Genomic DNA, 24453 nt, shown 5'->3' on the forward strand with positions numbered 1-24453 from the left:
AGGTATCTATATAAACCGGAGGGTTGTAGCCCGTAGAGGATCAACTCCATACACAACAATCATACCATAGGCTAGCTTCTAGGGTTTAGCCTCCTTCATCTCGTGGTAGATCTACTCTTGTACTACCCATATCATCAATATTAATCAAGCAGGAGTAGGGTTTTACCTCCATCGAGAGGGCCCGAACCTGGGTAAAACAAAGTGTCCCCTGTCTCCTGTTACCATCCGACATAGACGCACAGTTCGGGACCCCCTACCCGAGATCCGCCGGTTTTGACACCGACATTGGTGCTTTCATTGAGAGTTCCGCTGTGTGATCGACAAAAGGATCGATGGCTCGCCGGCAGATCAACTGCGACTTCGGCGTCTCCGTCACCATTTCGACTGGTGACCTTGGTTCGACCAAGAATTGCGCCCCGTGTTCGGATCACCATGTCCGGACGAGGGCCTTCATCAAACATCAACTCCAATCTCTATCAAGATCACGGAGGAATCATCTATGGAGCTCGGGGGCTCAACGTCAACATGGCCCTCAAGCGACCGTGCTGTTTTTCTGGACAGCGAACTCGTATCTGCCACCACCACCTCCTCGAGTATCGCTTTGACGATCGCTTTGGTGGAATTGTGCGGAATTGAGTCTACAACAACCCTGGAAAGTTTCGTCGAGTTCCGATGGAGGAATCTCTGGCAATCCACGATATACCGGAGCCCTGTCAAATCTGGACGGGAATTTGGATGAGTTTAGGTCGTGGTGTCCAGCTTCTAGCTCGGACGTCCTTTGGAAGATCCAACCGTTGATCCACTGTGGAATTCCTATATATACCACCTCTCAAAGTTTCGGCTCAATCCGACCGTCCAAACTCCGGAAACCTTCCGATTAGTGCATCACTTTTCGGATCTGTTTTCTGCGCGAAAACGAATCCGACCAGAGTTCATCTTTTTTATGAACAGGATTTCGGACATCCCTTTTGAAGGAAGTTTTGTATGGGGTATTGTGTTTTGTTCCCGAACACATCCCACTAACTGTATGATCTTTTGAAAATGATCTTCAACATCATGCTGGTGTCAAATCAGTCCGGCAATATTACTCCACGGCTGCCGACCTACGCTAGACACGGCGTCACTTTATTGAGCCAAGCTCAACTTTTTCGGATCGTCATCTCGGCGAGCCGAACAAGGGCCCGGCATCGCGAAGGATAAATCATCACCAACATCGCCGCCCCACGGATTACATGGAGCGGGCATACCGGCATCGCCGCACGGTCGCTTCATCAAGCCGGCATCGACCACGTCACGACCTGCATCGACAGGGCCGCACTATTTCTTCTTCAAGCTGGTGTCCATCACGCCGACCTACTTAGACTCATCGGCTGACATCGAGGCCTCGACATCTCGGCTGGACCGGGGGCTTCGCCATCTCTTCATCAACCTACTCCGGACACTTCGGCGTCACTAGCCGACCAGCTCTGTCATGTTAGCTGGGCCGAGGGCTTTGCCTCGGCGAGCCAACCTTTATCAGCATTGCCATGCCGTCGTTTTATCGCCCATCAGACAATGGGTGTGCGGATCGAGTCCCAATTTTGGGAATCACCTTCCTTCGGATTGCTACAACAAATAAACCAGGTGCTATCAATCCCTAATATTTTTTGCTTGTTTGGGTTCATTTTTCCCAAGGAATTATTACTTTGGTTTGTCCATCATATGTACACAGGTCTATCAAATGGTAGCCGCATTCACGATAGTCGCATGGTGGTTCAGTCAATTTCCGTACATAGTCCGGCGAACGCCGCATCCGGAGCTCGGATCGACCTGCGAATTCAGGCTTTGCCACGCCTTCACCGCATCACGCCGACGCCGTGCATTGACATTGACTTCGGCGCCAGGCCATATTTCTTTTATTACTCACTTTGCATAAATTATTTATTATGCAACGATTTTTTTAAATTATCATTATTACTATTATCTCCGGTTTGCACTATTTTTTGTGCACAGGAAAATGATCCGGGAACTTCGGCGTCACTCTGCCGGTCTGCATTGACCGTGCTATGTCACCACTTCGACGTGTCGAGCTCTCCGCTCCGCCACCTCAGGACCAGCTTGGGGGATGGAACCTTGCCCCGCATCAAGCTCGGACCGCGTCATCAATACCGAACACATTAACCAGCTAAGTCGCTTTCATGCTCAAAGCTTTAATTTCTAACTTGTGTTCGGTTCGACCAAGCATTATATTTTTTTGGAAAAAAGTTGCTTGTAAAAAATTTCCTTGTCCAAACTTTGTTTGTGACACACAAATTCAAGGACCCAATTCACTTGGGGGCTTCATTTATGAAGCTTTTCCTCTTGCATATGATTATACTTGTACGGCTTCATTCCTTGTTCGTGTATTATGCCACAATATGCACCATATTGACTTAAGCGATTTGCAAGCTGGGTTGCCTCGCTCCTGTGTTTACCCCTACGTTCCCGATTGTTCGGCTAGGGAGTAAAGGGAGCACCTCTGTGATTGTCACGATTGGGTCGCCCGAGCCGGACCTCAGACTGGGTGAAGCCGAAAGCTAGTGCTCTTATAGTTATTCAATGATGGTCGGCACACAACGGAACTCATGAGTACAAAAATCTATTGCACAAGTCTCATAATAACAATGAGCACCGAAGAAAGGTATCGGTGGGGGTACTATTTTCTTCGAAGATGCTTCTTACACTTCACGGTAATATAGCATAAGTTCCCTGAGCGCACTTTGTCTGTTACAGCCTTATGGCCTGATTGCCTGGTTATTGGAAACACCGTCGATATTCTCGACCGGTGGAGTACATAACACTTTTCGGTCCTTGACCGAAGAGGGAGAAGCTGACGGTCGGTTAAGACGCGTTTAAAGTTCGGTTGAACATAGATATGATATAAGTACTTCGGTACATGCAATCATTCTTCTAGCCAAGTCACTTGGGGGCTCTTAAGTTTATTTGAGCCATTTTATAATAAGTGTTCTTCTTCTTAGTCGTTGCAAAGTTTTATTATTTATCACTCCTTTTTTCGACGTGAGTGTGCGGTCACTAGCCGGGGAGCCTAATTTCTCTCTCAAAGCTGCTAGAGTTTAGTTTGCTAAACTGGCCTAATGAGAAGTACTCCACCCTCGGGATAGGAGGTTGAAGCCGTAGGTTGACCCGCTCGAAGTCTTGAGATAGGATATATCATGTTAAAGCACGAAAGAAGCACTTCTTTTTTCTAAGACCAACTTTCGGATTGGCACCGAACACTTGATATTGTTCGGACATCATGTTTTTACTGTTGTTTCTTGGTTTTCCAAGCTTTTTGGCACTTTTAAACTATTTGTGCTTTTCCAGCATTAGTCTCGCAGTGCAACGCCAGACACCTTTTAGGGATTCGGCAAAAACATTCGAAGATACTGCTATATATGCATCGGTTTCGAATTGTGTCTTCGGTCAATAGTTGGGTTGCCCGGCTCCTGCACTTGCTTCCTACGTTCTGTTTTGTTCGGCTAGGCGTGCAAAGGAAGAACCACTGCGATTGTGCTTCCAGCTCACATGGTTAAGCACCTCAGTGGAGAAAGCCAAAAACTGACTGTCACAATAAGCGTAAACTGGTCAGCGATCTGATGACTATGTTAAATAACAGGCCGTTCATAACATTGGCCGAAGTGTTTACGGCTGGACCACGACTGTCGCCGAACACTACCGGGGGCTATTAACTGGCCTCCCAAACTAAATCCTCAATATTTTGCTCTTACATTAGAGCTGAGGTTTGATGATCATGCTTAGCATGACAACTCAAAGAAAGGAACCGATAGCGGGACTATTTTCTTTGAAAGACATTTCTTCTGTTAAACAGTAATATAGCTCTCTGCGTACCTTTGTTTATAAAACCGTATGGCCAGATTGCCTTGTTTGTTGTAAATCTTTGCCCTCATAAAGGCTTTATAAAGTAGGACAAACACTCCTCGGCTACTGGCCGAGGAGGTGGAAGCCGATGGTCGGTCAACAAAGTTTTGTACAATGCGGATCCGAGCATTAATGACGTAAATTACTTGGATACATAGAGTCATTACACATAATTTGTGATTTTACTATGGATATTGATCCTTAATTCGGCCACCCGTGCCCGCATTAAGGCTCGGGGGCTACTGGGCTCCGGGCTTATTATATACAAATATTAAAGGGGCACATCGATCCCTTGATCTAGTGTTGCCACCCGACTAGTGTCTCGGGGGCTACTGCATTGCTTGTCCAATGCAGAAAATTTTATGTGCAATATAGTTTCCGAGGAGATTTTGATCCTCAGGTTGGTCGGCCGCACCCAACCTGAGTCTCGAGGACTGAGCACGCCGCTTTTAGTGTCCCGAAGTATTCTGCCGAGCTTGGACTTGGTCCTTAGGCCGATTTTGCAAATCAACCTGAGTCTCAGCGGCTACTGGGATCAGCGGTCTTATGTCATCCTTCATGTGCATCTTGGGTTTTAGACCGATACACACCTTGAGGGCTACTGGCTATATATCTCGGCAGAGAATAAATTGCACCAATAAAAAATATTGACAAAAAATCGGCCCATAGTCGGGGTGGTGCACCACCTCGGAAGCAGTCCGGCATAAAACTCGGGCGCTAGTGGCTGGCTCCATAGAGGGCATTTCCGGCATTAAGCTCGGCTAAACTCCTTCAAAACTTCTTTGAACCAAGGTGATTTACAACACCTCGGATACAGTCCGGTGTTGGAGCTCGGATACATAGTCCGGCGTTGGAGCTCGAACACATTCCGGCGTTAGAGCTAGGGAGTGCAGACTTGGGCGCTGGAGCTCGAGTGCGTGGAAAATGGATAGGCAAAGGAGGAAGAAGGCGTAGGTGAAAGGGTGGATTCTTATCCCCTTATATGGGCGGACGCAACTACGTGTCCCCACCAGCCTGATAAAACTCGCTTATCTCCAAGCGTCGTAATCAATGGCGCGGTAGGGTTACCCACATCCGTATTGATGAGAATCCCGTAAAGGGGGTACACGATCTCTGCTTTGACAAGATGTGCCAAGGAAACCGCCTCGCAAGACATGCTGAGGTGGAAAAGTAAAAACGATTCGAGTAAAGGACTTGGACATAGTGTGATGACGCGCTGTGGAATACGTCGGCAGATTTGATTTGTGTTAATATTATTCTCTCTATGGCAATATGTGGAAACTTATTTTACAGAGCTGGACACTACTCTTGGTGTTTACAATCTTCTATGAAGGACTTGGAGGAGGAACCCGCCTTGCAATGCCGAAGACAATTTGCGCGCCGGACTCGTCGTCATTGAAGCCTGTTTCAGGGGCTACTGAGGGAGTCCTGGATTAGGGGGTGTTCGGGTAGCCGAACTATACCTTCGGCCGGACTCCTGGACTATGAAGATACTAGATTGAAGACTTCGTCCCGTGTCCGGATGGGACTTACCTTGGCGTGGAAGGCAAGCTTGGCGATGTGATATTCAAGATCTCCTACCATTGTAACCGACTCTGTGTAACCCTAACCCTATCCGGTATCTATATAAACCGGAGGGTTGTAGCCCGTAGAGGATCAACTCCATACACAACAATCATACCATAGGCTAGCTTCTAGGGTTTAGCCTCCTTCATCTCATGGTAGATCTACTCTTGTACTACCCATATCATCAATATTAATCAAGCAGGAGTAGGGTTTTACCTCCATCGAGAGGGCCCGAACCTGGGTAAAACAAAGTGTCCCCTGTCTCCTGTTACCATCCGACCTAGACGCACAGTTCGGGACCCCCTACCCGAGATCCGCCGGTTTTGACACCGACAGCGGCACTGTAGCCACGCCCACCTCGGCGAAGCCCTCGTCACCAGGATTGAGCAACAGTAACCAGCCACCGACAAGGCCCTGGACAGTGGGGCCTGCCTCTCGACCAAGGAGCCGGCAGCCGGCGAGACCCACCAGCCGGCGAGCCCCAACAGCCAGCGCAGAAGCCAGTGAGTGTAGACACAGACGGCTGGGCCCCATGCCCAGCCGGATTACCATAGTATCCCCGGGGGGTAGGCCTATATAAACCCCCCGGGACACCCATGCAAAGGGTTGATCCCTGCTAGTTTTAGACACCACATAGGGACGAGAAGAGAGCGAGCAGAGCCATTCTTCCTCCTCTCGCCAAACAACTCAAGGAGCATCGTGTAGCTACTTGTTCATCTAGTGATCATGCGGAGACCCCGCAGAGCAGCAGTAGGGGTGTTATCTCCACGGAGAGCCCCGAAGCTGGGTAAGATACGCCGGCGTGCATGTCTTCGCCTCATCCCGCTTCCAGGCACCGGCGATGTCTTACTGGCTCCCACAATGATAAGCCACCCATTGGCATATGTCGCACCTACCACCCGACATTTGGCGCCCACCGTGGGGCCAGGTGCACCGTCGTCCGGAGACCTGTTCTGGACGGGAACCCTCTTCCTCCCCCGCGAGCGTAGCCAGCCCGGCACGCCCGACGGCGCTTGCCACGACGCGCTGCAAGGCGTCACCAACGTCTGCGCAGCGAGTGGCCTCGCCGATCTCCTAGACAAGACCCTCATCTCCGACGAGCTTGCCTCCGACGGGGGCACCGACCACCTCGTCAACCTCCTCGGCCAGCTCCAAGTCTCCGGCGAGCCTGCTGTGGACTTGGAGTCGGTTGGCTCCACCGATCCGATGCCTGTCGACTCCGACACGGCCTCACTCGACGCTTTCCCCACCGACGTCACGATCTACAACGACCCGCTTCCCCGGGCCGATGGCTGCGACGCTGTCACCACCGAGGTGATGGTCATCAGCCACGGCAGCGCTTCTGACGAGAGCGCCCACGACGCCCCGCACGCGGCGGTCCACGACTTGTCCATCCCCATCCCGGCCGATGCCGACGCTGAAGCACTGGAGGCTGGCCGCCTCGCCCTCCTCGCGGAGGGCCGGAAGTTGGTTTCCATGAGACGCCTCGCTGAGGCCCACCGACGCAAAGCCGACCGCGCCGCCTTTGGCACGCCGCCCCCAGGCGGGCCCAGCCGGGCCGGCGTTGTCAGACAGCGCGGCGTTGTCGTCGCCGACACGTTAGGAGTCGACCGCCCAGTCTATGCCACTCCACTCGAGAACCTGCGCGCCGCCCAGGCGGCCGTAGACGAGCTAGACGGACTGGGGGCCAAAGAACTCCCCCACATGACCCGACGCATCCAGCAGCTAATCGATGCAGCCGCGCAGCGGCACGAAGCCGACGCCCGCGCGGAAAGCCCTCCCCCGCGCCGAGATCACGGCGCGACATCCCGAACACCGACTACGGGTAAAACCCGCGCGCGGCGCGAGAAAGAGCCGGCTGCCAGCCGAAGCCGAACCCGAATCTCCATCGAGCGAGACGCAGAAGGCCACCCCCGGGCCGTGGAGTGGCGGGGCAACCCGCCTCCGCCTCGGCCCCGTGGAGAGAGATATCCCACCCCACCGCCTGTTGCGCATCCGACTCTCAACAGCTGGCTAGGTCGCCGCGAAGGAGTCGGCGAGAACGACGCCCGCCATCGGATCGACCACCTGGCGCGATCCCTGGCGCTGGAAGAAGAAGACGATGTCAGCCCGCCTTGCTTCGGCCCCCGCATCCGCGACGAGCCTTTCCCCAAAGGGTTCTCGCTCCCAAGAGACACGCCCAAGTACAACGACTCTGTGAAGCCGGAAGATTGGTTAATCGACTACTCCACGGCGGTTAGCATAGCAAACGGCAACAGGCGTGTTGCCGTGAAGTACGTGCCCCTCATGCTGCAAGGCACGACGCGGACCTGGCTCAACAGCCTCAAGCCATACAGCATCAACAGCTGGCTAGATTTCAAAGAAGCCTTCGTCCGCAACTTCACCAGCACCTACAAGCGGGCTCCCAAGCCCAGACAGCCCTCCTTGTGCGTACAAAGCCCCGCCGAGTCTACTCGCGACTACCTCACGCATTGGGCCGAGCTCCACAACTCTTGCGAAGGGGTGCACGAAGTGCAAGCCATAGAATACTTCACTGCCGGGTGCCGAGAAGGCACCCTCCTCAAGCACAAGCTCCTCTACGACGAGCCGACTACCCAGCTTCTGGTCATAGCGGACAAGTACGCCACCACCGACTCCTCAATGAAGACCGAACTCCGGGTAGACGCGTCCGGGAAGGTACTCAACCCGGCGCCCAAGACGCTGGCTGGGGACTCCGGCCGACGCCCACACCAGAACGACCACAAGCACAATGGCCCCGTGCCGCCTTCCGCCAGTCGGCAGGTGGCCACAGTCGAAGACGAGCGTCCCGAAGGGCGGCCCGCGCCCAAGAAACCCAAGGGCGGCAGGCCGGCTTGGCAGCCGGCCTTCTCCTACGAGCAAACTCTCGACGCCCCGGGCAAGTTCCATAGCGGCGCGAAGCCGTCCAACCACACGAGCCGGAAATGCCACTGGCTCACCCGAATCTCCAAAGGCGAAGGGCTCGCGCCGCCTCCGCCTCCCGGTCCGCCGCCTCCGCCTGCCGGTCCGCCGCCTCCGGCTCCGCAGCCGCCGACCGCTCGGCCCGCAGTCGGAGCCGTGCATGTTGAGTTCCCTGACAAGCATGCCACCTATGTCATCTTTACAAGCCAGCCCGAAGACCGGCGCAGCAAATGCCGAGAGCACCAGGAAGTCAGCATGGTCGCTGCCAAGCCCGCCGAGCACATGCACTGGTCAGAAAAACCTATCGGCTGGAGCCAGGCCGACCACCCAGAGGTGATGCCATCTCTCGGCTCTTGTGCGCTGGTTCTGGATGCCACCCTTGCAACGGACAGACGCGCCGCCCGTTCCTCCCGCGTGCTGATAGACGGCGGGAGCAGCATCAACATCCTGTACCGTGACACCCTGGAGAAGCTGAATGTCAAGACGACAGCTCATGCCTACTCGGACTGTTCCATGGCATCGTACCCGGCCTGTCCTGCGCCCCCATTGGCAAGATCAAGATTGATGTACTTTTTGGGGACAAGGAGCATTTCCGCCGGGAAGCGATCTGGTTTGAAGTGGTGGACCTGGAGAGCCCTTACCATGCATTGCTTGGCCGACCTGCCTTGGCCAAAGTTCATGGCAGTTCCCCACTATGCATACCTCAAGATGAAGATACCGAGCACCAAAGGCGTCATCACCATAGCCGGCGATTACAAGAAGTCCTCTGAGTGCGCAGCAGCCAGCTCGGCTGGCCGAGTCCCTTGTGATTGCCGAAGAAAAGAAGATGTTGGACCGAGTCGTGGCCATGGCCGGCAAGCAGTCGGCCTTGTCCCCCGATCCCAAGGAGCATGATGCTCAAGGATCTTTCCAGCCGGCCAAGGAGACGAAGAAGATACCTCTTGACCCCGAGCACCCAGAGAGGTTTGCCGTCATCGGGGCAAACCTAAACAGCAAATAGGAAGGCGAGCTTCGCGACCCGGGACTGCACACCCGGCTCAGGGACTGCGGTAGTCGGCCCGGAGACTGCACCAACACAACAGGCGGCGGCCGACTCCAGCATTTCACCACCCAGCCCGCCCGCCCTGGTCGCAGTAGCCGCATTGGCAATAGAAGAAGTCGCAGCTCCATCATGGGCTCAGTCCATCCTCAACTTCCTAATAAACCAAGATCTGCCGGCTGACGAAACAGAGGCAAGACAAGTCCAACGCCGAGCCGGAGCATACACAATCGTCAACAGAGAGCTCGTCAAGCGCAGTGTCACTGGAGTCCTCCAGCGATGCGTCGAGCAAGAGAAGGGCATTGCAATCCTCAGAGACATCACCAAGGAGAATGCGGCCACCATGCGGCCTCAAGATCACTCGTCGCCAAAGCTTTCCGCCATGGTTTCTTTTGGCCGACTGCTTTGGATGACGCCAAGAAGTTAGTTAAACATTGCAAAGGGTGCCAACTCTTCAGCTCCAAGCAACACATGCCGGCTTCAGCACTCAAGACCATTCCCCTCACTTGGCCCTTCGCCGTTTTGGGGACTGGACATGGTGGGCCCATTCAAGACGGCGCGCGGCGGCATGACACATCTGCTTGTCGCCGTGGACAAATTCACCAAATGGATTGAGGCAAAGCCGATCAAGAAGCTGAATGGGCCGACTGCCGTGACATTTATCACAGATATAACAACTCGGTACGGCGTACCACACAGCATCATCACCGACAATGGCACGAATTTCCGCCAAGGGAGCCTTGGCACGTTTCTGCGCGATGCAAGGCATCCGGTTGGACTTAGCGTCCGTTGCCCACCCACAGTCAAACGGCCAGGTCGAGCGAGCCAACGGCCTCATCCTTTCCGGCATCAAGCCCCGACTGGTCGTACCACTGGAGCGTTCAGCCGGCTGTTGGCTCGATGAGCTGCCGGCCGTCCTCTGGAGTCTGCGCACTACCCCAAACAAGTCAACCGGCTTCACTCCTTTCTTCCTCGTGTATGGTGCCGAGGCGGTTATCCCAACTGACATCGATTTCGACTCGCCTCGGGTAACCATGTACACGGAAGCGGAGGCCAAGGAAGCACGAGAAGACGGCGTTGACCTGCTGGAAGAAGGCCGGCTATTAGCTCTCAGCCGGTCCGCCATCTATCAGCAGGGCCTGCGCCGCTACCACAGCTGGAAGGTCAAGCCAAGATCCTTCCAAGAGGGCGATCTTGTGCTCCGGCTGATCCAGCGAACAGCCGGCCAGCACAAGCTCTCGTCCCCTTGGGAGGTCCCCTTCGTCATCAGCAGAGCTTTAGGCAACGACTCCTACTACCTGATCGACGTGCAGAAGCCGAAGGCACGAAAGAGAGACGACTCCGGCAAGGAGTCGGAACGACCATGGAATGCCAACCTCCTCCGAAGATTTTACAGTTGAAATGCAGTATGTATCATGCTAACTTTTGTACTAAGTACGAGACAATAGGCCCCCCGAGGAGAGCTCGGGGACTGCCATCTTTTATCTATGAATGAAGAGTATCATGCTTATGACCTTGTCATTACATTCACTTTTTCCGTCCGGCACCGGGTTCGACTAGTCGGCCCGGGGACTGGCCGCCTGGAGTTATATTAGAAGTCCTACCTGCGGTCAGACAAGTAGTGTGCTGGCTCCCAAGCTTTCTCTTGCCAAAAGTCGCAGATCAAAGAACCGGCTGTCCGGCTGGCAAGAGTTAAAGGCAGGAAAGGACGCCCACACGAAAAACGGCTAGGGACTAACGGACTAATATAACAAAAGCCGGTTTTTCTCCCACCACCGACCGACTACCAGAGTAGTCGGCCGGCCGGCTTCCATTCACCTCGCTTCAATCTAAGAAAGCTCGAGTACTTGCCTTCCCAAAAGGGGAAGGCGGCAAAGGAAACAGCCTAAGGATAAAAATCATACACTAATGGAAACCAAACATGCACACAATAATATTTACATAAAAGACCTTCAAAAGGCTAGCATTCCACATAGTTTGAATACACCCCCAGTGGGTGGAACTGCGCAAGTTTAATAAAATTGTTCAAAAGGCAACAAGCAGGAAAAAACAAGGACGGCAGATTAAGCCAAGGGAGCGACTGGCGAGTCGGGCGGGTCGGTGGAGACGGCAGTGCCGGCTGGAGGAGTGGCCGGCTGGCGAACCTCGGCATGATCACCGCCTCCCGCAGAGGGCGCGCTAGCACGCGCCTCGTTGCTGGAGGCACGATCAGGCTGAGGTTGGCTGGCCGCTTCACCGGCCGGCTCAACGTCATCGCCTTCCTCTCCTTCGTCGTCTTCGCCTTCATCGCTGGAGGCGATCTCCTCTGCCGAGTCCTCACCCGTTGCCGGGTCCAGCCCGAACCACTCCTCCGGCTGGGCAACGCCGTCGTCATTAATTTCAGGAGCAAAGACACTGATGTCAGTGCACTCGGCAATCGTCGAAGCGTGCTGAGCAATAGCCGGCCGCACCTCCTCCATCTCTTCGTCGGCCTCCAGCCGCCAGGTGCGCAGCTGGTCCAGGTTCAGCCCCGGATACCAGGCTCGGATGAACTCCAGCGCCCGCCCAGCTCCAAGACGGGCTGCCGATGCCTTCCAGGCCTCGAAGCGGTCAACCGCAACCTCCAGCCAGTCGGCAGTCCGACTCGGGGTGCGGGGAATCGTCTCGCTTGGCCAGAGGGCGGCCAACACCTGTGCCCCGGCGCGCTGGAGGCGGCGGAGCATACGGTGAGCCGGCTGCAGCCAGGCTTGGACCGCCAAGAGTTTCTCCTCGAGCATCTGGCTCGTGTCCGGCGTGATTTCAGCCCCCGCCTGCCGGCACGCCTCGCGATGGGCCTCGATGGTTTGGGCGGCGAAGACGGAGTAGTCGGGAAAGTAGTCTGCACGGAGAACAAAAAGCAGCACAAGTCAGAACACAAATCAGGGATCAAGGGGCAAGCAAGGAGTGAAGAAGGCGGCTTACCATCGATCAGATCCTCGATACGACCGAAGCCCTCGCTCAGTGCCTGCTTTGCCTCAGCCCAGCCCACCGCTTCGGTCTCAAACTCGGCCTTCAGGGCGTCCTCGCTGTCCTGCGCCTTCTTTAGGGCCGCCTTGTGGCTCTCCTCCTGGTCGGCCAACTTCTTGGCCAGGCGGTCACGCTCCAGGACCAAGGCGTTGTACTCGGCTTCCTTGGCGCGAAGGGCGGCCTGGGCCCCGCTGAGCTGCCCCCTCAAGTCGGCATTGGCTCCTGCATGCATGAAGACAAAGGAAAAATTAATAAGGAAGAAGTCGTCAAGGAAGATCCGACTCGGCTGCTCAGCAGTCGGCCCGAATCTCGGGGACTACACCCAGTGGGTGCGCTGACGCACCCCCACAGCAGATGAACGAAACAAAGCACGCACTCCGGCTGCTGGTCAGATCCTCGGTTCTCCGGCCCAGCTCCTGAGCCTGGGAGTTGAAGGCGGCAGCGCGGAGGTTATGATACTCCTGGAAGATTATACAGGAGGCGAGGATAAGTTAAGATGTCAGGACCTAGTAAGTTCCAAGCGGCCTGCGCAGCAGCTGACTCGGAACTCGGGGACTACACCTAGTGGGTGCGCTGACGCGCCCCCACGGAAGAAATCAAAAGAGCAAAATAACCGAGGCCAGAAGACTCATCCGGATGACGGCCCGCGTCGCGAGGAACTCTTGGGTGTATCGCTGCAGCAAGGCGGCCTGAGCTTGAAGCCGGTTCCGGACCTCCTGGGCCGCCGCGTTCAGCTCACCCATCCCCCCGTTGGGAGTCCACTCGGACGTGCTGGCGCTGGCCGCCTCTAGGGCCTCTGCCGTCTGGCTGGCGCCCGTAGCTCGGTGCAGTTCCGGCGTAGAGGCGCCACCCCCTGTGCACCGGCGCAATGCCGGCTGCACCTCGAGGCCGGCCCCTGCCTCCGGCTCGCCCCCGGCCGGCTGCTCTGGCGCCGCAGCTGATTGGCTGCTTTGGCCCGCTCCAGTCGGCGCAGTCTGCGGTGCCCCCTCCACGAAGATCACGTGGTCCTCCCTCCTCTCCATCACCGGCGGGTCTTGGTCGACCTCCTCCGACGGGGGCACGGGGATGTCGGGGGCCACGGCGCGGAGGGGAACGACGAGCAGTGGAGGATGGTTGTGCGAGGCCTCCGCCTCTGTCTCCGCGGCTGCCGCCTCCGCCCGAGCCTTGGCCGCCGCGTCAGCCTGCTCCTTCGTCGCCTGGGCGGTCCTTCGCTCCGCCACCTCCCGCTCCTCCTGCGCCTCCCGTGCGTTCCGCTCCGTGGCCTCCCTAAGGTCGGCGCGGGGATCCACGCGACGGGAGCCTGAAGACCCTCCAGTCGGCCCGACTACGGAGCCGCCAGGACCCCGCTCAAGGGAAAGCGGTGCCCTGTCTGGCGAGCAAAGAAAGGTTTAGAAGAGCTTCGGTCGAAAAGGACAACAAAAAAAATATATATATACAAGACATTCGACTACTTACGCCGAGATCGCCTGCGGCTGTTTCACCGCCTTGCGGAAGCAGGCCACCTTCACGGCCGCCTCATCCCACTTGGTCGCCGCCGTAGAAGCCTTGGATTTCTTCGGCCGGCTGCCAAAGAAGGTCGACGCGGCCCGGCGCTTCTGCGCGCCTCCACGGGTAGCCGGAGCGGCAGACGGGCCCGTGCCTTGATGATCAAGCGCCGGCTGGCGGTGCGGGGCGGCTTCGACCTCGTCGTCGTCCTGCCAGTCTTCGAAGCCGGCCCCGAGCCCCGCGCCTCCGGCCTCGTCGCCTTCCCCCACGATGGCGTCTTCCATGGCGGCCGCTCCCAGGTCCGGATCATCGGTGTCGTCCACCGTGCGGTCGGGGAGGAGTTGGCGCTCTACCCCTGCGGCCCCGGCCATCGGCGGAAGAAGAGGGTTCTGCTAAAGGAAAACCAACTGGTCAGAGGTCGGACATCATGAGGCCGGCTACAAAAAGGAAGAAAAGAAGAAAAAACTTACGGCAGACGGAGGGTTGGCACGGGAATACGGCTCCTTGCCGTATCGCCAATCCTCGGCAAGCTTGCAGTTGGAGATGTAGTTCACCATGTAAGACACCTCTGCATGAGGCATCTCCCTGGTGCTCAGCCGGCACGGGTCGAAGCGGCCGCTCATCAGGCAAATCATGTGAGGCCGGCCTTGGAGCGGAAGTACCCGGCGCTCCACGAAGGCGGCCACCAAGTCGGCTCCGGTCAGGCCCTCTGACTGGATCATCACCCGAAGCCGGGAGAAGGCTGCGTTCCCGGCCTGAGACAATGACCTGGCCCGGTAGCTCCACGAAGGTTGCCACCCAGCCGGCGGGCCGGCTACGTAAGCCGGCAGGTTGATGTAGTCACCTTGCTGGGCGACGTTCTTCACGTAAAAGTAGGACTTCTGCCAGAGCTTCACCGACTAGATCAGCGGGATGGGCGGGAACGGATTGTTCTCGCCCGTCCGCCTCATGGCAATGAAGGCTCCGCAGGGGGCGGGCACGCCCGCGACGACGGTGCCGAGCTTGCTCTGGAAGAATTCCCCCCAGAGCTCGAGCGTGGGGAGAACCCCAAGAAAGCCCTCACACAGGGTGACGAAAGCCGACAGCAGCATCACCGCGTTGGGCGTGAGGTGATGCGGCTGGAGGTGGTAGAATTCAAGGAAGGCTCGAAGGAATCCGCTCGCCGGGAGGCCGAAGCCGCGCAGGCAGTGCGAGCGGAAGATCACCCGCTCGCCCTCCTCCGGTGCCGGCGAAACCTCCCTCGCCGGTGCTTGACGAACCCGCACAAAGTTCTCGCCCGGTAGGCGCTGCGTCCGGCGGAGGAACTCGACGTGGTCCTCGTGGACGTTGGAGCCATCCCACGAGCTCGACAGCGCCATGGGAGCAACACGGCGAGGAGCCAGACGATGCGACGGCGGAGACGCACACGACCCCGCTACGGCGGGACCAAAGGAACTGAGAGGTCCAACGGCGGAACGGCGCAGCAATGGGTGGCTGCGGCGGCGGAAAGAAGAAGAAGGAAGGCAAGAAGGGGCAGAGCGAGGGAGAGCGTGCGAGCCTCTGCCGCTCCCCCTCCTCCCCTACTTATAGACCCGCGCGGCGGAGCCGAGGAGGCGTGGCGTGGGGGAGCGTGGGGATCAACTGCACCCACTCCCCCACGTCCCGCGATTATTGCGCCCTGATGGCATAATAAAACCGCCGCGGGAAGGCGAGCGGTCCACGTGGGCCGCAGAAGATCCGCGCTCGGGCCGAGGCGTAGGAGTGGCGGGCCCGGGCCTGCGGCGGCGTCCCGTCGCGCGCGTGCACTGGCAGCATTTCCTTGCCATGTGGCCCGTGGGATGGCATGCGGTCAGCTCGCAGGCCGACCCGTGTTCCCGCCTACAAGAAACGGGGCTTTCCGAAGACAGCGCGCACAAGCACAGCCGGCCCCTCAGGGTAGGAAGCTGACCGAGCTTCTCGTCCCTTTGTCAGCCTCGAAGCTCGATCAGCTTCGGGGACTACTGTCGGAGTAAATAACCATGGGTAGCCTAGCCGGCTCCCCCTGGTCCTTCTAAAAAAATTACGAGCCTATCCGGCCCTCAAGAATCCAAGACATGGGGCCGCCTTCCCCTTGCCGGCTGTCTCCCAGGCCGACTATCGGAAGGCGACCCGACTTTTAGCCCTCATGAAGAAAGCCGCGGGAGGGCCGACTCCGAGAAGCCGGCCGCGAGAAGGCCGACTCCAAGAAGCCGGCTTCCACAAAGCGGTCAAGATTGTACCCTCGAAGTCTGCATCCACATAACGGCAATGTGACGGGGCGTGGCTACAATAAAGCCTGCCACCCCCGAATCCCGGAGCACGCCTGGCACAGTGCGCCGTACGGGTGGCCATGACCCGTCCGGCTCGGCACTGTTGCCACGTTGACCCTGATGTCATCCATGACGGGCTGCCAGTGTGGCCCACGGGCAGTGGGCCCCTTCAGGCAGAGAGACACCCGAAGGCGGCCAGGCCTCCTCCAGTCGGCCCAAGACAGAGCCGGCTCTCCACAGCCGGCTTGCCACCCCCCTCGAAGGAGACGCCCCATTAAGGAGACAAGATGTGGTGAGGCTACAGCGATCACCCTCCGGATGGCGGCACTGTAGCCACGCCCACCTCGGCGAAGCCCTCGTCACCAGGATTGAGCAACAGTAACCAGCCACCGACAAGGCCCTGGACAGTGGGGCCTGCCTGTTGACCAAGGAGCCGGCAGCGGGCGGGACCCACCAGCCGGCGGGCCCCAACAGCCAGCGCAAAAGCCGGCGAGTGTAGACACAGACGGCTGGGCCCCATGCCCAGCCGGATTACCATAGTATCCCCGGGGGGTAGGCCTATATAAACCCCCGGGACACCCATGCAAAGGGTTGATCCCTGCTAGTTTTAGACACCACATAGGGAGGAGAAGAGAGCGAGCAGAGCCCTTCTTCCTCCTCTCGCCAAACAGCTCAAGGAGCATCGTGTAGCTACTTGTTCATCTAGTGATCATGCGGAGACCCCGCAGAGCAGCAGTAGGGGTGTTATCTCCACGGAGAGCCCCGAAGCTGGGTAAGATTCGCCGGCGTGCATGTCTTCGCCTCATCCCGCTTCCAGGCACCGGCGACATCTTACTGGCTCCCACAATGATAAGCCACCCATTGGCATATGTCGCACCTACCACCCAACAAGCTGCTTACATATTGGGCATCAAGATCTATAGAGATAGATCAAAACGCCTGATGATACTTTCAAAGAACGCACACCTTGACATGTTTTTGAAGGAGTTCAAAATAGATCAGTCAAAGAAGGGGTTCTTACCTGAGTTGTAAGGTGTGAAGTTGAGTAAGACTCAAAGCTTGACCACGACAGAAGAAAGAAGAAGGACGAAGGTCGTCCCCTATGCTTTTGTCATAGGCTCTATACGGTGTGCCATGCTGAAGTACCGCACCTGATGTGTGCCTTGCCACATGTCTGGCGAGAGGGTACAAAGGAGATCTAGGAGAGGATCACCAGATAGCGGTCGAAATTATCCTTAGAGGAATAAGGACATCTTTCTCGGTTATGGAGATGATAAAGAGTTCGACGTAAAGAGTTACGTTGATGCAAGCTTAACACCTATCCGGATAGCTCTGAGTAGAGATACCAGATACGTATAATGGAGCAACAATTCCGAATAGCTCCAAGTGGAACGTGGTAGCAGAATCTACGATATGACATAAAGTTTTGCGAAATACATAGGGTTCTGAATATGGCAAGACCCGTTGACTACAACCTCTCTCACAAGCATAACATGATCAAACCTAGAACTCTTTGAGTGTTTATCACATAGTGATGTGAACTAGATCACTGAGTCTAGTAGACTCTTGGATGTTGGTCACATGGCGATGTGACCTGTGAGTGTTAATCACATGGCGATGTGAACTAGATTATTGACTCTAGTGCAAGTGGGATACTGTTGGAAATATGCCCTAGAGGAAATAATAAATTGGTTATTATTATATTTCCTTGTTCATGATAATTGTTTATTATCCATGCTAGAATTGTATTGATAGGATACTCAGATACATGTGTGGATACATAGACAACACCATGTCCCTAGTAAGCCTCTAGTTGACTAGCTCGTTGATCAATAGATGGTTACGGTTTCTTGACCATGGACATTGGATGTCGTTGATAATGGGATCACATCATTAGGAGAATGATGTGATGGACAAGACCCAATCCTAAGCCTAGCACAAGATCATATAGTTCGTATGCTAAAGCTTTTCTAACGTCAAGTATCATTTCCTTAGACCATGAGATTGTGCAACTCCCGGATACCATAGGAGTGCTTTGGGTGTGCCAAACGTCACAACATAACTGGGTGGTTATAAATGTACACTATGGGTATCTCTGAAAGTGTCTGTTGGGTTGGCACGAATCGAGACTGGGATTTGTCACTCCGTGTAACGGAGAGGTGTCTCTGGGCCCACTCGGTAGGACATCATCATAATGTGCACAATGTGACCAAGGAGTTGATCACGGGACGATGTGTTACAGAACGAGTAAAGAGACTTGTCGGTAACGAGATTGAACAAGGTATCGGGATACCGATGATCGAATCTCGGGCAAGTATCGTACCGATAAACAAAGGGAATTGTATACGGGGTTGATTGAATCCTTGACATCGTGGTTCATCCGATGAGATCATCGTGGAGCATGTGGGAACCAACATGGGTATCCAGATCCCGCTGTTGGTTATTGACTGGAGAGTTGTCTCTGCCATGTCTGCATGACTCCCGAACCCGTAGGGTCTACACACTTCAGGTTCGATGACGCTAGGGTTATAGGGAAAGTATGTACGCGGTTATCGAATGTTGTTCGGAGTCCCAGATGAGATCCCGAACGTCACGAGGAGTTATGGAATGGTTCGGAGGTAAAGATTGATATATAGGAAGTATGGTTTTGGCCACCAGAAGTGTTCCGGGCATCACCGGTAGTATACCGGGACCACCGGAGGGGTCCGGGGGTCCACCAGGTGGGGCCACCAGCCCCGGAGGCCTACATGGGCCAATAGTGGGAAGGGACCAGCCCCTAGGTGGGCTGGGGTGCCTCCCACCAAGGCCCAAGGCGCCTCCAAGAGGGGAGGGGGGCAAACCCTAGGGCAGATGGGCCCTAAGGCCCACCCCAGGTGCGCCTCCCCCTCTCCCCCTTGTGGCCGCCACCCTAGATGGGATCTAGGGCTGCCGCACCCCTTGGGGTGGAAACCCTAGGTGGTGGCGTAGCCCTCCCTCTCCCCCTATATATAGTGGAGGCAAAGGGGCAGCCCAACACACGAAGTTCTTCCCCTGTTGGCGCAGCCCTACCCCTCTCCCTCCTCGTCTCTCGTAGTACTTGGCGCAGCCCTGCTGGAGTCCCGCGCTCCTCCACCACCACCACGCCGTCGTGCTGCTACTGGACGGAGTCTTCCCCAACCTCTCCTTATCCCCTTTCTAGATCAAGGCGTATGAGACGTCACTGGGCTGCACGTGTGTTGAACGCGGAGGCACCGTTGTTCGGCGCTTAGATCGGAATCAACCGCAATCTGAATCGTTGCGAGTACGACTCCTTCATCCACGTTCTTGTAACGCTTCCGCTTAGCGATCTACAAGGGTATGTAGATGCACTCCCCTTCCCCTCGTTGCTAGATTACTCCATAGATTGATCTTGGTGATGCATAGAAAATTTTAAATTTCTGCTATGATCCCCAACAGCCTCTTCGATGCACTGTCTCGGGAGATCGCAGACCGAACTACGGAGTTATTATAGTCTCTCTCGACATGCGGGAGGCTACGGCACAAGGAGGCCACGACACCAGCGCAAAGACGTTGGGGGCAACGCCAACTCGTCAGATGCCGGAAGGACTGGTAAAGAAAGTAACAGAAGGTCAGAAGGACATCAAATAAACACATCCCATAACATAAAGGACATCGAAGGCGTCAGGTAACTCATCGCAGGCTGACGGTTATCCATGTTATAGGGCTCAACGTCAACCTCAAGACGAAGTTCTCTAAGGGAAGGCCGGTGAGGAAATGTAGGCGGTCTTCGATCTCAAATTCCAAAAGATATTGTTGAAGCAGCCGACTAGGGTCGCACCTCCTATGATATTCATACATGGGAGGATCGATCTGGCCGAAGTGCTGATGTTCCTTTGCACCCAGGTCCTCAAAATCTACAATCCGGTGAGGCCGTGACCTTGGAGACAAACAACTTCATCTATAAGGTAGCCAGTTCCTGGGTCGAAATTGACTTTCGACCGCCACTCGGGTTTTTGACAACATGGCGCGTCAACGAATTCTGGTAGCCCCAGGTTGTCAGGATCATGGGAGTTATCTAGGGCATATAACAACCCATGTTTCCATGATTCCGCCTCTGGAGCCAGAGCAAAATCAAAATAACCAGGGCCCACATGAGGTCGCAGGATGGCCGCACCGCAGGAGGGTATTTTTCCCGTCCTTAAGGAAGGGCACCACTTCAAAGAACTACTATAGAAGGCCAAAGTGGAGTCGTACGCCCAAAAAGAACTCACAAAAGGTCAAAAACTTAGCGAGGTGCAGCAGACTGTTCGGAGTCAGATGATGCAGTTGCAGATCATAGAAGGATGATACATCCCTGGTAAACGAGATAAGTGGGATCTGCAACCCGCAGTGGATGAATGCCACGTGCACCGCCAGGTTCCATCGCAGCAGCTGCGGAACTTTGTTCCTCACTCTAGGCGCCATTCACCCTATCTCGGTAAATTCTCGAAGAAGCCCCTTCGTCACAAACTTCTCCAATTGGGATCGTGAGACCGGGGAGTGCTACAGTCACTGGCCCACTCAGGTGGATGGGGCAGACACGGCAGCATGGCCTCAGGCGGATCGCCTTTCCCGGAAGAGGAAGGGACAGAGGCCATAGCTCTCGCACAAAAGCGCTAACACCGGCGAACCAGAAGGGGTTAGCGGAGATGCGCTGCGGTGGAAAAGAAGGGTGAGGCTGATGGAAATATGCCCTAAGAGGCAATAATAAAGTTGTTATTATTATATTTCCTTATTCATGATAAATGTTTATTATTCATGCTAGAATTGTATTGACCGGAAACTAAAATACATGTGTGGATACATAAACAAATATCGTGTCCCTAGTGAGCCTCTACTAGACTAGCTCTTCAATCAAAGGATGGTTAAGGTTTCCTAACCATGGACATGAGTTGTCATTTGATAACGGGATCACATCATTAGGATAATGATGTGATGGACAAGACCCATCCATTAGCTTAGCATATGATCGTTCAGTTTATTTCTACTGCTTTCTTGAATGTCAAATACATGTTCCTTCGACCATGAGATCATGCAACTCCCGGATAGTGGAGGAATGCCTTGTGTTCTATCAAACGTCACAACATAACTGGTGATCATAAAGATGCTCTACGGGTAGCTGTTGAGTTGTCATGGATCGAGATTGAGATTTGTCACTCCGAGTTTCAGAGAGGTATCTCTAGGCCCTCTCGGTAATACACATTGTCGGTGTCAAAACCGGCGGATCTCGGGTAGGGGGTCCCGAACTGTGCGTCTAGGCCGGATGGTAACAGGAGGCAAGGGACACGATGTTTTACCCAGGTTCGGGCCCTCTTGATGGAGGTAAAACCCTACGTCCTGCTTGATTAATATTGATGATATGGGTAGTACAAGAGTAGATCTACCACGAGATCAAGGAGGCTAAACCCTAAAAGCTAGCCTATGGTATGATTGTTGTATGATGAAGTTGTCCTACGGACTAAAACCCTCCGGTTTATATAGACACCGGAGAGGGTTAGGGTTACACAAAGTTAGTTACAATGGTAGGAGATCTAAATATCCGCATCACCAAGCTTGCCTTCCACGCCAAGGAAAGTCCCATCCGGACACAGGACAAAGTCTTCAATCTTGTATCTTCATAGTCCTGGAGTCCGGCTGAAGGTATAGTCCGGCTACCCGGACACCCCCTAATCTAGGACTCCCTCACACATCATAAGAAGCTTGCAAGCAAAATGACTAAGGAGTTGGATACAAGATGATGTATTACAGAACGAGTAAAGAGACTTGTCGGTAACGAGATTGAGCTAGGTATGGGGATACCGACGATCGAATCTCGGGCAAGTAACATACCGACAGACAAAGGGAATTATGTATGTTGTCGTAAATGTTCGACCGATAGAGATCTTCGTAGAATATGTAGGAACCAATATGGGCATCCAGGTCCCGCTATTGGTTGTTGGACGGAGAGGTGTATCGGTCATGTCTACATCATTCTCGAACCCGTAGGGTCCGCACGCTTAACGTTCGTTGACGATATAATATTATATGTGTTATGTGAATTAGTGACCGAATGTTGTTCGGAGTCCTGGATGAGATCACGGACATGATGAGGAGCTCCGGAATGGTCCGTATGTAAAGATTGATATATAGGACGATACTATTTGGTCACCGGAAAGGTTTCAGAGTGTATCGGGTGATGAAGCTATGTACCTAGGCTAGGGTCGTAGGCCTGACCTAGATGCCCTCCCCAAGGACATCACGCTAAAGCCAGAAGCATTCAAAGGATACCATCATCCACTCGACTAGAGACATTCCACTCGGAAGAATCAATGTCACTCGACCATCACAGAAATCACTCGACAAACAGAAGATCTAAAGTCACTCTACACAGCAACAGTCGGGTGTTTACTCATAGACTTAACTATCATTTATAGCACTTTAATACAGACGTTACCTGTAATGCTCTTTCTTTATTTACATTGAATCCCGCGTAACGGAGGAGAGCTGGGGTCCTGGCGCACTCTATATAAGCCACCCCCTCCTCCGGGATAGGGGTTCGCATCTTTTGTAAAGTCACATACACATACAATCCAGTCGACCGCCTCTGGGCACCGAGACGTAGGGCTGTTACTTCCTCCGCGAAGGGCCTGAACTCATAAACTCGTGTGTACAACTACTCCATAGCTAGGATCTTGCCTCCTCATACCTACCCCCATTCTACTGTCAGTCTTAGATCCACGACAGTTGGCGCCCACCTTGGGGCCGGTGTCTTAACAGTTTGTTGGAGAAGTTGCGATTCTTCCGATTCCCATCATCATGGTTTCCGGCGAAGGATTGGCTGAAGGCCGCAAGATCCGTCTCGATGTGCTCGTCTTCATCGCCGATGACTCCGCTTGGCTCCACGAGGCTCCACTCGACGTTGAGGCGCTCCCCATCCGCAGGGCGACGCACTTCCGCGCATGTGTCTGCGGCGTCCTTCTTCGACAGCCGTCGACTTAGTATCAATCGGCTCCTACGGCATCCTTGCTTCCCGTTGTTCGCCGGGGCCAGCGATCCGGTCAGTCGTGGCTTCAGCGGTGGGTGAGGCATGCGGTGGCCTGCCAATCGGTCACCCCACAAATCATGGCGATCGAGCCCGATGAAACTCTCTACGGCCTGTTCGATCTGTCGACTGGCTCCGTCAAGACTGCATCCGAGTGCGACAGCAGCGACCCCGCGGCGGAAGTCTTGATGGTCAATGGACCACGCAGTCCTCCTGGCTTCCCCCATGAAGACGGTGGCGACAGCGTCGGTGACCGATCACATGTCCACGAGGAGTACCGCCCCGAACCCCTCTCTTCGCAGCGGAGGGAAGATCTTCGCCATCGTAATATGGATGCACTTCACACTCCTATCGTTGGAGAAACCCCCGAGGCCCAGTGCCTTGGAGGAGGCGCGCTTGGCCAACTTGGCTGAGCGCACTCAACTGGAGAACCTCCAGCGCGCACTCGACGAGCGTGCTTGGCAGCGGATTCCTGAGTCCAGCCGACGACAACTTTTTCCGCCTCCGACTCACGTATACCGAACTCCGATCCAGAATCTCACAGCTGCAGCTCGAATAGCAGAGTCAATTCAACCTTCCCAGTCAGAAGCTGGCCGAGGTTTGATGCAGACCGGGCTTTACTCCAGGCAGCAGGAGAGTAGAATACAGCAGTATCTCAGTTGCGGAATAGGATTCATAGCAGATCTGTGGTGGCAGATAGTCCAATCTGCTCACAGCCCAAGATTGCCTCCTGCGGCGTGAGGGACGTGGGCACCGGCAAGATCAGTACAGGAACCGTGAGCAGTATGATCATCAACTCGACCACGATGACCTGTCCGAGTGCCCACGCCTCCTCCGAGGAGTGGGTCATACGTGCCTCGGCAGCAAGATGACAAGCGCCCCCACAGCGACGAAACGAAGAATTCGTAGTTGACCCCAGAGAGCCAGGCTTTGATGCAAGATCTATCCTCATTCAAGGTCTGGTTGATAGGAACAGGGCTCATAGAGAAGGCCACGATAGAGATCTATCCGACTGGAAGCAGGGTGCACGTTTCAGGACCTGAGTGTTTCAGCAGAGCCAGCAGGAGCGAGGGGTTACCACGATTCCCCACCTGTCACTCCATCACCATCAAGCTTGGTGCGAGGCTGTCGGTGACCAAGGAAGGTCAGCAAAGGATTTAAAGCACATTAAATACATGCACTCATCACCAAGCAAAAGTGAATGATGCATATAGAGGGATAAGGAAAGAGATCAGATGTACCCCAAGCCTCTAGAA

The sequence above is a fragment of the Triticum urartu genome, chromosome 7, assembly GCF_003073215.2.
Source record: "Triticum urartu cultivar G1812 chromosome 7, Tu2.1, whole genome shotgun sequence".
Lineage (NCBI taxonomy): Eukaryota > Viridiplantae > Streptophyta > Magnoliopsida > Poales > Poaceae > Triticum > Triticum urartu.